This window comes from Muntiacus reevesi, chromosome X (assembly GCF_963930625.1).
Source record: "Muntiacus reevesi chromosome X, mMunRee1.1, whole genome shotgun sequence".
In the NCBI taxonomy this organism is placed as follows: Eukaryota; Metazoa; Chordata; class Mammalia; order Artiodactyla; family Cervidae; genus Muntiacus; species Muntiacus reevesi.
Window position 1 is genome coordinate 36893207 of NC_089271.1, and position 15750 is coordinate 36908956.

Genomic DNA, 15750 nt, shown 5'->3' on the forward strand with positions numbered 1-15750 from the left:
CCTGGAGGATCCTACTCCTTATTTCAAGCAGCCCTCACTTTTTTCTTAGTTGAATCAGACAAGTTGTAAAGAGGCCCTGGCAAGCTTACAAGCCTGATTTCAACTATTCCCTTTGTAAATAGCACCTGCAGGACACATGGAAGATCCAATATATCCGCTCTCATTTTGCCTATTGTTGTTAATGTCATTGGAATCGTCAGGATATGGATTTTCCAGGTCACAAAAGCACCAGCCACAAAGATATTTTGATGGGACTTTTTATGTTGATTTCCTTTTCCTTAGATAAAGCTTAAATATATGATGAATCATCTCTAAGTACTTAACTAATGAATGAATTGAGCCCACCATATTGACAGTAATATTAGCAGCAGCAGCATCTACTACTCCAAGGTTTCTATTTGGCAGGGGAGGAGATAGCTGTAGAAAAAATAAGGATAAAGCCCACTCTTAGAAGCAAACTGGATCAGGATATCAAGTCCCAGAAGCAACTCAGAGTGAACTACGATGTCATAGGCTGTGATCAGTGTTTTTCTTCCATATAGATACCTCACATGAAACTGAGCATTGCTTTTAGAAGTTGGCAGAAAGGGTTTCCTCCCACAATGGTATATTTATGACCTCTGAAGATAATGGAAAGAAATAGAATGAGGAAGTTTATATAGGCACCATTATAGCAAACATTGGATTTTGCAAGGCTTGAGCAAGAGCCATGGGAATTGGGCCATATCAAGGATTCCACAGGATTATCTGAATATGGAGTGAGACTGTAATACATTGATTCCAGAGCATTGCTCCAAGCCTACTGAACAAAATCTCCAGGAAATTCCATCATTTTTTATCAAGCTTCTTGGGTGATTCTAATACAAACGAATCACAGTTTGAGGAAGATTGTATTTGAGGAGAAATTACGTTGGCTATAGTATTTGCACCAACTCTGCATCGTGATAACACATTGGATTTGATTAACCTGGATGTTATTCATTGCGAGGCAACCATGGTGAGATGGAAGGAGCCTGAACTTGAACTCACATTGACAGAAGCTCAAGTCTTGACTACTTACCAACCTTAGTCAAGTTCATTATCCAATCTAGGTCTTGATCTAGTTGCCTGGAAAATAGGGATAATTGGACTGCTTTGGAGTAATTGAAGATATCAAATGAGGTAATATGCTTTGTCACTTCTAACCCACTGTGAGAAAAAGATCATTATTAGTGATCTAGAGATAGCAATCTGTGGTTCATAATCTCTTAAGCCCTTCTTTTCCTGGGTGTTTAGCTATGTCTTAATCATTCATTATAATGAAGTAGTCTCCAGTGTATAGCAACAATACAAAAAATACCCAAAAAACTCCTTACTTTGCTATATCATCCATTGTGGAATTTCCTACTTCATCTGATTAGATAGTAAGTTTTGCAAAAGTGTTCCATTTGATGGAAAGAGAGACTGTGTCAGCTTTTTGTTAAGAGGTTGTAGAAACCATAAACAAACTATCTTTCCACTCTTTTCTTTCAGTGTAATGACCATTTCTTACCATGGCCAATCCTTTATCTCCTATGTCAGGGAGATAAAACCTGCCTTCCTCACAGGGTTGTTGTTCAGAATCTCACTTTTTATCTACAGAAGGAAATTCACCATTCTGTCAAAACAAATTCCATAGAAATACAAATGCTGTGGTCATTATGAGGAATGAATGGTGTTTCAAAGATTAGTACTTCTTTCTCATTTACCACATTAGAATTTATTGACCTATACCGGCAGAGGGTTCCTTTCATACTTGGAAAAGGGAGATAGAATATATAGTTAGTACTGCCTATAAGTGACAAAATACGCCTACAGGGAGTAGATCATGTTTTTCTTTCCTGTATTTCAGCAAAGGAGGATAAATGTCTCTTATTTTGTTTTTCTTTGTCACTGATTGAGGCAGAAATTAATACAACAAACAAGTAAAATATTTTGGTATAATAGTTAATGCAAAAGTTAAAATCATTGGCATTTGCTAAGGAAAAAATGTCTCTATAGAAGGGCAGAGAACTTGAGTCAAAATATTTTTACCCTTTTATTGTTTTTATCTGCTTACTCTGGGGGAAGGAATCTAATTGCTCCTTCCAAGTATGATTTTCTAGTTAGCCAAAGGTTCATTTTGTCTTCAGAAAGTTGAAACTTCTTTGTGAAAATCTATGGGAACTGATGGGTCCCAACAGTAAAAGTGTTTATTTATTTATGGATTTTTTTATTGGGATATAATTGCTTTGCCATGTTGCATTAACTTCTGCTGGACAATAACATGAGTTGGCCATATGTATACTCATATCCCCTCTTGAGCCTCCCTCCCACCCCTGCCCATTCTACCAGTAAAATCTTTTTAAATCTTTCCCATTTGAAAACAGGGAGGGGAGCCATTCCCTTACAAAACAGTTTATGTCAATCATTTATGTTTGAACTGTAGTCAGAGTGCATATTGGGAATATATTTGCTTTTCCATCCTTTCCAATATTCATTATTCATAAATTTACATCTTTGAAGAGAGTTCATTGGTTTTCAGTTGCTATGAAGAAAAAAATATCTAGACTTTTCTGAATCTTCTTGCTTTTGACCTTATTTATTGCCCTCAATCAATTTGTCCTTCTTAATTCCTAAGTATCATCTTACATTGTGCCTCTGACAGATGGGGTGTAGCTCCGAAGATGGGAGATGTCCTTAATGTTTTTGGATTAATGGAAATGTTGTTATTAATTTTCAGGGCTTTTCTATCACCTCTGAAACCAGCTCTGTTACAGTCATTTGTTGGCAAAGCATCTGAATGCACAAAGCCAGGTTGGGGTAGGGGGAGTTACCCTGACTTCTTCCTAAGGAATCAAACTGCAAGGGGTACTAAACATCCCTGCGAAAGTACAATGAGATGGGGAACTCCTCCCGGAAAGACTGTGGTATTAGCAAGAAGAAATACTGTCTTCTTGAGTAGAGAAGTGAGGCAGGGACCCCATGCCTGAACAGCAATTCATAGTTGATGAATGACAGATTTGATTAGAGACTGGGCTTCTGTTTTCCTGAATGGGGTATGTAACTTGGGCCAGGCATGAATTGCTAAGGACATAGGGAAAGGGGGAGAAGGGTGGCCCATTGGACATTTCCTTTATCCCTTCCACTAGGCAGCATTTCTCAAAATAAATGTATCAATACAAATATTTAAAGAACGTTGGAGATGGACACCACACCATCAGGGCAAGAAGTGGCCCAACTCTGAATGCACTAGGTCCCTGTTGCTGGATTGAGTGTGGTTGTCACAGGCAGCCTGTTTTTCTCTGGGCCTGAAGATGAATCCAAGCGTTGAGTGGACTGCAGAGGGAAGATGCACTTGCAATACCCTAAGAACACCTGAGGATCTCTGGGCTCCTGGGGCATTGGAATGGCAGCTCTCCTTGGGAAGAAGTAAGGGTGGAAATTTTCCACACTCTACCAATGACTGGGTCACCTGTATCTGCCTTGTCCCTAGCACCCAGCTGCTTTGCCTGCCAGTTTACTCTCCTAAGCTCTGACTTTGCTAGGAAGTTGATCTCTTTGTTTTTAAATTATTAGACTTTAAGAAATTAGAGAAGTATTAGGTTTGCAGAAAAATTAAACAGAAAGTACAGAGTTGCTATATACTACCGTTCCCCTCCCCCTGCAAGTTTCTCCTGTAATTAACGTCTTCCGTTGGTGCGGTGGTGGTGTGATATGTTAATACAATTGATTGACCAACATTGGTGCATTATTCATTGAAGTTCATAGTTTACATTTGGGTTCACTCTTGGTATTTTACAGTGGTATGGGTTTTAGCAAATGCTTGATATCATGTATCCACAATTAAATTCTCATACAGAATCTTTTTGCTGCCATAAAAATCCCCTGCACTCCAACCCCTCACAACCACTGGTCTTTTTTACTGTCTCTATAGTTTTGCCTTTTTCCAGAATGTAATATAGTTGGAATCAATCATGCAGTATACAGCCTTTTCCAAATTGCTTTTTTCACTTATCAATATGCATTTAAGTTCCTCCGTGTATTTTGTGGCTTAATAACTCATTGATTTATTTTTTTCACTGTGGTAAGAACACTTAACAGGAGATGTACCCTCTTAACAAATTTTTAAGTGCACAATACAGTATCATTGATTTTAAGGAGAGAGAGAAAAGGATGGAAGATTTAAGAAACAATAACATTTTTAAAAATCCCCTGGAGAAGATGGGAGGTCTGCATTTATTTTGCTGGTTTTCTTGGTTTTATTATGGGCTACAAATGATTGTTCCTATTTACTTGTTTTGCCATGTATAGTGCACAATCAGTAGCAATGCTTAAACACGTAATATGCCTACTTCTAAGCTTCTGTATGGATTGTGTCCCCCAGACCAAAGCTTTGTGCCACTCTGTACTTGCTGCAAAGTGTAGTATCTTTTTCATTAAATTCACTTTCCTAATCTCTCTCATGTGTTCTATTACAACTTATTCCTGGGTACGTGAAGATACATATACTTGAAAATGTGTTGTGTTTCACCTATTCCTCCTGTTTTTATACTTATTTGTCTTTGGAGCAAAGCACATTTGCTGAATTGAGACACACAGTTTGGATGACTGTCTGGTGTCTATTTCTAAGATTAGGATGATATTGAACAGCTCTTCTTGTTGCTTAGCTATTGAATCTCTCATTTTGGTTTTTCTTCACCTTTCTTTCTGTAAAGCTGAACCCTGACACCATCATTCCCTTTGCTCTCCCTTCAGTAAATCATGGGCAGTGACAAGCAAGGGATCAAAGAAGTGACATTTATTGAGCACCTACTATACATCAGGGACTTTATAAATTGTTACCTATTATCTGTGTTTGAAAAAGACAAAGGACAAAACAGCAGACATGAGTCTCAGGTTAAGTAACCCAACTAGTACGTAATAGGCCCTACCCTACATTTCAGATCCCAAAGCCCATGTCTTTAGTTCTTCACCAAAATGTACTCCAGATTCTCAGGGTGTGATTCATGAACCAACAGCATTAGCTGCTTCTGGGAGCTTGTTGGAACTGAAGAATGTTGGGCCCTAAGCCAGATTCAGTCAGAATATTCATTAGAACATTGGTTGACCTGAAATCACAATAAACTTTAAGAAACATTGACTGGACCTTAATATTTAAGGTACTTGATACTATAGCCTGGTTGATGTGAACATTGGCCTAAGACACACCCCATTTATCAGTCTTTTTTTAAAAACTTTTATTGAACTATAGTTGATTTACAATATTGTGTTAGTTTGAGGTATACAGCAAAGTGATTCAGTTATATATATACGGGCTTCCTTGGTGGCTAAGATGGTAAAGAATCGGCCTGTGATGTGGGAGACCTGGGTTGGGGAGACCTGGGTTGGATCCATGGATGGGGAAGATCCCCTGGAGAAGGGAATGGCAACCCACTCCAGTATTTTCTTGCCTGGAAAATTCTATGGACAGAGGAGCCTAACAGGCTACAGTCCATGGGGTTGCAAAGAGTTGGACACGACTGTGTGACTAAGCACACACATTTACACACACACACACACACACACACACATTGAAGTGAAGTGCAAGTTGCTCAGTCGTGTCCGACTCCTTGTGACACCATGGACTGGAGTGGGTAGCCTTTCTCTTCTCCAGGGGATCTTCCCAACCCAGGGATTGAACCCAGGTCTCCCACATTGCAGGTGGATTCTTTACCAGCAGAGCCCCCGGGGAAGCCCAAGGATACTAGAGTGGGTAGCCTATCCCTTCTCCAGCAGATCTTCCCGACCCAGGATTGAACCGGGGTCTCCTGCATTGCAGGTGGATTCTTTACCAGCTGAGCCATCAGGGAAGCACCACATATAATGGCTGCTGCTGCTGCTGCTAAGTCGCTTCAGTCGTGTCCGACTCTGTGCGACCCCATAGACGGCAGCCCACCAGGCTCCCCCGTCCCTGGGATTCTCCAGGCAGGAACACTGGAGTGGGTTGCCATTTCCTTCTCCAATGCATGGAAGTGAAAAGTGAAAGTGAAGTCGCTCAGTCATGTCCGACTCTTTCAACCCATGGACTGCAGCCCACCAGGCTCCTCCATCCATGGGATTCTCCAGGCAAGAGTACTGGAGTGGGGTGCCATTGCCTCCTCCAACATATAATGGAAGAGACTGTAAAAAAGAATATATATACACACACACACACACACACAGACACATACTCTTATTACAAGGTATTGAGTATTGTTCCATGTGCTGTACAGTAGGTCCTTGTGGTTGTCTATTAATAATAATGTGTATAATTCCATCTCAAGCTCCTAACTTATCCCTTTCCCCTTTGGTAACCATGTTTGTTTTTGATGTCTGTTTAGTCTGTTTCTGTTTTGTAAATAAATTCATTTCTATCTTTTTTAAAGGAGTTTTAAAGATATTTATTTGGCTGTGTCAGGTCTTAGTTACAGCACATCAGATCTTCAATCTTTGTTGCAGGTGTACCAAGGCTTCCATACTACCCTAAAAGGGGCAAAATGCAGCCAGTTCTAGCTGTAAGATGTTGTTCTGGGTGATCTACCTCTGTCCCTGCTCTTTTTTTTCTCTTTGCCCTTCTTCACACTGCTCTGTACCCTAAGAAACCAACCTTAATGAACTGCTTCACAGGGGCTCTCTTGCCATGTGGATTTTGGTTGGAATTGGCCAAAGGAAGGGACCAGTAGGAGATTGAATGGTGAGATCAATATAGTTCTACTCCTGGCTCCTTCCTACTGGATCACGTTGGTTACATTCCTCTGCCCAGGACTATAGCTCCTAGCAGGTGGCCTTCTCCAGCTGGAGGTATGGCCACCACTCTTTCCCTTCACCCCCTTTAGACCTAGGACAGGTAGTCTTGACTGTGGTCAGTTTCACTGTCCCTCATTACTTTTCTTTAACCCCAACCACCCTTTTATAAATAGTCCTTTTGTTACTTTTCCCTCAAGATCACACTCATAGTTTTAGTATTCCATTGTTTCTGGCTGGAACCCTCACTGATACAGTAATTGGTATTGGGGGTATTCTTAAAAAGTGGTCCCTGAAAATAGAATTTTAGGTTTGTTGCTCACATATTTGAGGAGCATTGTGGGCGCTTGGCAAAGTAAAAGATGCTTAGTTAGTTTGTTGGAATGAGTGGAAAAAATGGTCTTCCAATCTTTGCACCTCTAATAACCAGAAAAACTCAGATGTCCATAAATTAAGAGGGATTGCTCTCTAAGGTTTCCCAGTATGTAGAGATGGTCACTGAAAGATATATGTTCCCTTGAAAGATTCGGTTGGCTCTCTACAGCAGACATCCCTGCTTCTGATTATGTGTGCTGATAAGAATTAAGAAGAAAGCATTTCTCGGTCAATACTTGGTTACCAAGTCCTAGACTTTATTGCTTTGCTCTAGTAATGATAGCACACATCTGGACTAGCAAGAACGTCATCAATATGATGGATGAGCCTATGTAAAGACAATGAAGATTCCTCCAGAGCCCATTATAACAAAGAGCCACAGAGCGTTTCTTAGGTCAGAAAGTAAAGACAAACTGTTCTCTGTCATGCCAATGCACCATTATACTTAGACTCCAAGGACATCTTACAAGGTATCTCCTCTGACCTAGAAACTCAATAAAGCACAGCTGTAAGTTCATGCTGTGGAATTCATTGGTCTTACCACATGTCTCAGCACCCCCAAAGTAGCTGGTTTGATAGAAGAATGAAATGGTTTACTCAAAGGTCAGTTATAGAAAGCGCTGATAGACAATGCTTAGTGAGGCTGGAGAGATGTCTTACATGATAGACTATATACTTTAAGTTGCTATTGTTGTTGTTTAGTTGCTAGGTCATGTCCAACAGCTTGCAACCCTATGGACCATAGCCTACCAGGCTCCTCTGTCCAGGGGATTCTCCAGGCAAGGAGAATTGACTGGAGTGGGTTGCCATTATACTGTTCTGTAGCCCTCAGAGCAGAAACCCATGGGTTCAGGGACCAAGATGTGCAACTGGCAGTGTCCCTTCTTGTTGTTATACTTAATAACCTACTTAAGTAGTTTTTCCTATATGTCTACATGAACTTGGGTTCAATGAGCCTAAGGGCTCTAGTGCCCAAGGAAGGCACTAGCATTTTTACATAGGAAACAGTCATGGTGCTATTATATTGCAAGCTGAGAATGCCTCTTAAATAGGTATGGCCCCTCACACCACTAAAGTTACAGGTAGAAAAGAGGTACTAGCTCAGGTGATTATCAAGAAGAAATTGAGTTGCTTATCCACAGTGGTTACAAGGAGAACTGTGTCTAGAGCTCAGGGAATTTATCGAGACATCTGTCAGTTTTCCAATGCTCAGTCATCCTGGTCAGGGGAAAACTGCAGCAAACCAATAAAAATGGTCACTAAGAAACCACGTCCTTTCCACAGTGAAGATTTTGGTCAATCCTCCAGGTAAAGAAATTCAGCTGAAGTGTTGGCAGAGAGTCACAGGAGAATTTGAAATGAGTATTAACACAGATCTCATGAGCAGCTACCTGAGTGAGATAGAAGCACCTTTGTTTGATGTTAATTAACTGTTTCTTCCAACCTCTTTCTCCTCCAACTAGCTTCTGGGTACAACACCTGTGGTAGCTAAGATTTTAGGTTTCTGGTGGGTGTATCAGAGAACTGATATTACCCTGCAATGATCTGGTTGTCAGGAGTCAGGAAATGTTCCGATTGTATGTGATACATAGTAAATAGTTCAGGCTTTATGGGCCATCCAGTCTTAGTTGTAACTACTCATCTTTGCCATTGTGGAGCAAAAGCAGCTATTAACAATATAAAAAAAAGAAAAAGAAAAATATGTGTGTGCACCTGTGGCCCAATAAGACTAATGACAAAAACAAATGGCCAGACTACTGGCTGGAATTTGCTGACTTTTGCAGTAAGTGATAAGAACATGAATTTTTTTAAAATATTTATTTTCTTTGGATGCACATGGTCCTCATTGTAGCATGCGGGATCTAGTTTCCTGACCAGGGGTTGAACCTGGGCTGCCTGCACTGGGAGCGTGGAGTCTTAGCCACTGGACCACCAGGAAGGTCCTGAGACCTGAGATTTTTTTATTCAGGCAAAAGAGTAGATGCTGAGGGTAAAAGGGATGAACTGCAGGTATCCTCTGTCTGCCCCACCAGAGTTCCTCTCTGCAGTTTTCAAAACCACTTTGTGCTTTGCTCCTTGGTCCTCTAATTTTCAGTTCGGTTTGACCAACTGGGTCCAATAGCAGGAGATAAAAACACAGGAGGAGAGAACGTTTAGGGTGTTTATTCCCCAGGCTCCCTCCCTGCTGGGCTGACAGTTGTTAAAGGCTGGCTTCCTTCTCCCACAGCTCCTCAGAGGTGGTCTCTTTACATAGAAAACTATAAAACACTGATGAAAGAAATCAAAGAGGACACAAACAGATGGAGAAACATACCGTGCTCATGGATTGGAAGAATCAATATTATCAAAATGGCTATTCTACCCAAAGCAATCTATAGATTCAATGCAATCCCTATCAAGTTACCAACGGTATTTTTCACAGAACTAGAACAAATAATTTCACAATTTGTATGGAAATACAAAAAACCTCGAATAGCCAAAGTAATCTTGAGAAAGAAGAATGGAACTGGAGGAATCAACCTGCCTGACTTCAGACTCTACTACAAAGCCACAGTCATCAAGACAGTATGGTACTGGCACAAAGACAGAAATATAGATCAATGGAATAGAATAGAAAGCCCAGAGATAAATCCACGAACCTATGGACACCTCATCTTTGACAAAGGAGGCAAGGATATACAATGGAAAAAAGACAATCTCTTTAACAAGTGGTGCTGGGAAAACTGGTCAACCACTTGTAAAAGAATGAAACTAGAACACTTTCTAACACCATACACAAAAATAAACTCAAAATGGATTAAAGATCTAAATGTAAGACCAGAAACTATAAAACTCCTAGAGGAGAACATAGGCAAAACACTCTCCGACATAAATCACAGCAAGATCTTCTATGACCCACCTCCCAGAATATTGGAAATAAAAGCAAAAATAAACAAATGGGACCTAATGAAAATTAAAAGCTTTTGCACAACAAAGGAAACTATAAGTAAGGTGAAAAGACAGCCCTCAGATTGGGAGAAAATAATAACAAATGAGGAAACAGACAAAGGATTAATCTCAAAAATATACAAGCAACTCCTGAAGCTCAATACCAGAAAAATAAATGACCCAATCAAAAAATGGGCCAAAGAACTAAACAGACATTTCTCCAAAGAAGACATACAGATGGCTAACAAACACATGAAAAGATGCTCAACATCACTCATCATCAGAGAAATGCAAATCAAAACCACAATGAGGTACCATTACACGCCAGTCAGGATGGCTGCTATCCAAAAGTCTACAAGCAATAAATGCTGGAGAGGGTGTGGAGAAAAGGGAACCCTCTTACACTGTTGGTGGGAATGCAAACTAGTACAGCCACTATGGAAAACAGTGTGGAGATTTCTTAAAAAACTGGAAATAGAACTGCCATATGACCCAGCAATACCACTTCTAGGCATACACACTGAGGAATCCAGATCTGAAAGAGACACGTGCACCCCAATGTTCATTGCAGCACTGTTTATAATAGCCAGGACATGGAAGCAACCCAGATGCCCATCAGCAGATGAATGGATAAGGAAGCTGTGGTACATATACACCATGGAATATTACTCAGCCGTTAAAAAGAATTCATTTGAATCAGTTCTAATGAGATGGATGAAACTGGAGCCCATTATACACAGTGAAGTAAGCCAGAAAGATAAAGAACATTACAGTATACTAACACATATATACGGAATTTAGATAGATGGTGGCGATAACCCTATATGCAAAACAGAAAAAGAGACACAGAAGTACAGAACAGACTATTGAACTCTGGGGGAGAACGTGAGGGTGGGATGTTTTGAAAGAACAGCATGTATATTATCTATGGTGAAACGGACCACCAGCCCAGGTGGGATACATGAGTCAGGTGCTCGGGCCTGGTGCACTGGGAGGACCCTGAGGAGTCGGGTGGGGAGCGAGGTGGGAGGGGGGATCGGGATGGGGAATACGTGTAACTATATGGCTGATTCATGTCAATGTATGACAAAACCCACTGAAATGTTGTAAAGTGATTGGCCTCCAACTAATAAAATAATATTAAAAAAATAAAAATAAAAAAATAAACTATACATGGCGTTCTCTCTGGATTCTAGTAATCACTCTCTCTGCTTGCCCTTCAGGCCTAGGTGGTAAATGTCCTCTGATGCTGCTAGCTTTAAAGTGCTTCAGTATCGCTTAATAGTTCCCTTTACCATTTCTGGTTCTTGTTCTTTAGTTGCTGAGTTGTGTCTAACTCTTTTGCAAGCCCCTGGACTGTAGCCCACCAGGCTGCTCTGTCCATGGAATTCTCCAGGCAAGAACACTGGAGTGGGTTGCCATTTCCTCCTCCAGGGGATCTTCCTGACCCAGGGATCGAACCCACATCTCCTGCACTGGCAGGCGGATTCTTTACCGCTGACCATGCTTACTCATTATAAATAATTATTTCATTATGTCCTCTTCAATTCCCATTAGAATCTGCCATCTGTTTCCTACTAGAACTTAGATTTTAAAAAAGACATTGATTGTAAGACACTCTCCACTTCAGAGATGTTAAAATGTGTGTGTTGGGGGGGGGGGTGCATTTCAGGATCAATGAACTATGCTAATTGCAACATCTTCCTGATGAATGAATGAATCGAGGAATGATTCGTATTCAGAGTGCAGCTTACCTCAAAGGACAGATGCAGTGGAGTGTTGTGCCAGATGGTGTGTTATTCAAAATGAACTTCAACAATCAGAATCAACATTGATTCTTCTTATGTACCTAGATGGTTTTTCGAAGTCTTGAGACGGATAATCAATATGAAGGTCATGTCCTTGCCTAGGACGCCTAATTGTTACATCAGAATGAAAATATCAGAATGCTTTTGAGTCATTCCCTTTCTCTGGAAATGAGATGACTCCAAAGGAAAAGCTACCGACAGGGGTACGATTTGGTGTTTGGTGAAGCAGGGCTAATGACTGTTGCTTGTGACTCTTCATGACCTGAGTTCAGAGCTTTCTACAGGAGGACAGTATGAGAAATCATCAGTCCTCACAAGCTGCAGTTAACACACATTCACTGCCTGTGTGACAACTGGAATATGTTCTGGCCCAGCCTACTTGAACAGCCATGGGCCACCTTTGAGCTTCTCAAGTGGTGCTAGTGGTAAAGATCCCCCCTGCCAATGCAGGAGACGTAAGAGATGTAGGTTTGATCCCTAGGTCAGGAAGATCCCCTGGAGGAGGGCATGGTAACGCACTCCAGTATTCTTGCCTGGAGAATCCCATGGACAGCGGAGCCTGGTGGGCTACAGTCCACTGGGTTGCAAAGAGTCAGGCACAACTGAAGTGACTTAGCACACGCTCACGGGGCTTCCTTACAGACATCACTTAGTCTAGGCTGCCTGTTTAGAACTTACCAACTCTTTAGCAAAGCTACTGACCCGAACTGCATAGGCTGTCTGATTGCTGAAATCTAGCAATAACTGAGGTTACTCAGGCCAGTACAAGAGCTACTGTGCCTTTGGAAAGTCTGCTGTGTTTCCTTTTTCCAATTTTTAAGTTCCTAATTGTTCCCGTAGAGACAAACGAGCAAGTGTCTCTTCTCTGGCCCTTCTCTGGAGCAAAGCTACTCAGAGCACAGGTCCATGATAAAATAAGGGACTTATATCAGAATTATAAATCAGTGTGCTGCTTCCTTTGCTGAGAAAGATTTGCTATCAACAAAATATCAGCCAAACTAAATAATGCATTTATAGACATTGCTGATTTACATTCTGGGGCCAGCTCCCGATTTTTTTTTTTTTTTGAACCACTAACAAATGGTCTGGGGACCAGTAGCCAGTAGGAGGACTATACTCCAAGGAGCATTACTCTGGAGGGTCTTAGAACTCAGTCTTTTCACAGGACCATCGCCTAGAAGTGCTGCCACTTGCTGAGAAATGTGAGTATTACTTCGCATTCCAAGAAGTACCTCTTTTCTCCAAGCCTTTGTATCCATGTTCAGTCTCAGAGGGTATCAGAAATTCCATGAGACTAACAGACACATTGAAAGATACTCAGAGAGAAGGATTCAGATTTGCTCTGTGGTCAGACAACATTTCAGTTCCATTTGAAATCAGTTTGTTAGTCCCAGGGCACTGCTGCCCAAGTATAACATCATTCTACAGGGAAACTTGTCACTTCTGATAGAAGAGAGACAGACAGACAAAACAAAGTTCTAACCTCTGTGCACTTAAATTCAATTTCCCCCGAGTTCCAACATAGCCATAGAACAAACAGGAAAATAAATCCTTAGGCTGAGCATCTTCAAAAATGATACCATAATAATAGAAATGTATTCCTTGTATATATAAACCACATCTTCTTTATCTATCTGTCCATCAGTGAACATTCAGGTTGCTTCTTTGCCTTGGCTGTTGTAAATAGTACTGCTATGAACATTGGGATGCATGTGTCTTTTTGAATTAGAGTTTCATCTGAATATATGCCCAGGAATGAGATTGCTGGATCATATGGCAATAATACTTTTAGTTTTTTAAGGAAACTTCATCCTGTTTTCCATAGTGGCTTACCAATTTACATTCCCACCAACAGTGTAGGAGGGTTCCCTTTTCTCTACACCCTCTCCAGCATTTGTTATTTGTAGACTTTTTTTCATGATGGCCATTCTGACTGGTGTAAGTTTGGACTTCATTGTAGTTTTCATTTTCATTTCTCTAATAATTAGTGATGTTGAGCATCTTTTCATGTGCCTATTGACCATCAGTATGTCTTTGAAGAAGTGTCTATTCATGTCTTCTTCCTGTTTTTTTTTTAGTATTCAGTTGTATTAGCTGTTTGTATGTTTTGAAAATTAAGCCCTTGTCAGTTGCATCATTTGCAAATATTTTTTCCCAGTCCATGGGTTGTGTTTTCATTTTGTTTGTGGTTTCCTTTGCTATGGACTGGAATGGAATACTACTTATCCATTAAAAACAATGGAATATTGCTATTTATAGCAACATAGATGGACCTAGAGACTATCATACTAAATGTACTAAGAAAGACAAATAGCATATGATATCACTTATATGTGGAACCTAAAATATGATACAAATTTACTTATTTACAAAGCAGAAACAAACTGACAGACATAGAAAACAAATTTATGATTGCCAGAGGGGAAAGGGGGTGGGGAGGGATAAATTAGGAGTTTCTGATTAGCAGATACACTCTACTATATATAAAATAGATAAACAACAAGGTTCTAAAGTATAGCACAGATATTCAATATCCTGTAATAAACTATACTGGCAAAGAACATGAATATATATATATAATCATATATATATATATCTGAATCACTTTGTTGTACCTCAGAAACTAACACTGTAAATCAACTAAACTTCAATGATTTAAAAAAAATAATAGAAATACATTTTCATGGTGCACATTCTCCAGTGAAATTGATTCTGCTTAACAAAGCTACTTGCCTTGCATCATTCCTATGTCTTTCAAGATGAGTTAAGCATACTTCTAAGTTTGTAATGCAAACTTTAAACATTGGCCAAAAGCAGAGATGCAATGACTTTGGTAAGTGTTGATGTCACTGATTATACTGGCATCCTTCTCACCTCATCCAGAATAGTGACTCACACTTTTGGCTGCACATGAGAATCCCCCCAGAAGCTTTTAAAGTCTCCTCAGGGCCTGTCTGCACCCAAGAAATTTACATCTTAATCTCCAGTGATGGCACATAGCCATCAATCTTCTAAAACTCCCCCAGTCCATGGAGTCACAAGGAGTCAGACAGCTGAGCACACAGACACAGACACACACACAGACACACACACAGACACACACACAGACACACACACACACACGTAACTCAGTGTGCATCCAAGCTTAAAAAAGACTGACACAAAGGGTATTGAGAGAACTGTAGGCTAAGGGTAGAATGATTGCTAAAAAAGACATACCCCTTAGGGCACTAAGCTGAGGGGAACCTTCCAGCACCTCTTCTGTTACTGAAGTTTTCAAAGTTAATATTGTTAAAAAGGAGTTAAAACTGCAAGAAGAGGAAATGTGACTTCTTGTGAAGATGAAATGAGATCATGTGCATGCAATGTTTGGATTCTCAATCAGCCTGCTATTCATTTCTGATGAAATTAGTGAAGGATTATTAATAGAATTTATTGATAAAAAGAGAGCTGCAGACAACAGGAATGGATGCAGCAAATTTGAAGTGATTTTCCCTTGTGATTTGGGTCTCTACAAGGCACACTGCCCACGAGTCCTGCCAGACTTGAGAAAAAGAGCCAAATTTTTGTTATGCTTAACACACATTCCTACACTAGCTTCTGTCACTGTTCCAGAATTATATTCACAATGAGTGCACTTCAGTTGAAGGCAACAGATCACAGTGTGTGGTCTGCAGAGCCTTGGGCAACCTAAAACCTTTTTGCGGGGTCAGCAAGGCCAAAGCTATTTTCCTTATTTACTTTTTTTTGCTGTGTTGACATTTGCTGGGGTGGTCCAGAAGCAATGGTGAATAAAACTGCAGACACCTCATTACTTTGTTTGCCCAAGTACACACATAGGAAAAAAAGTAGCATACCACTTTCATTTTTAAAAGTC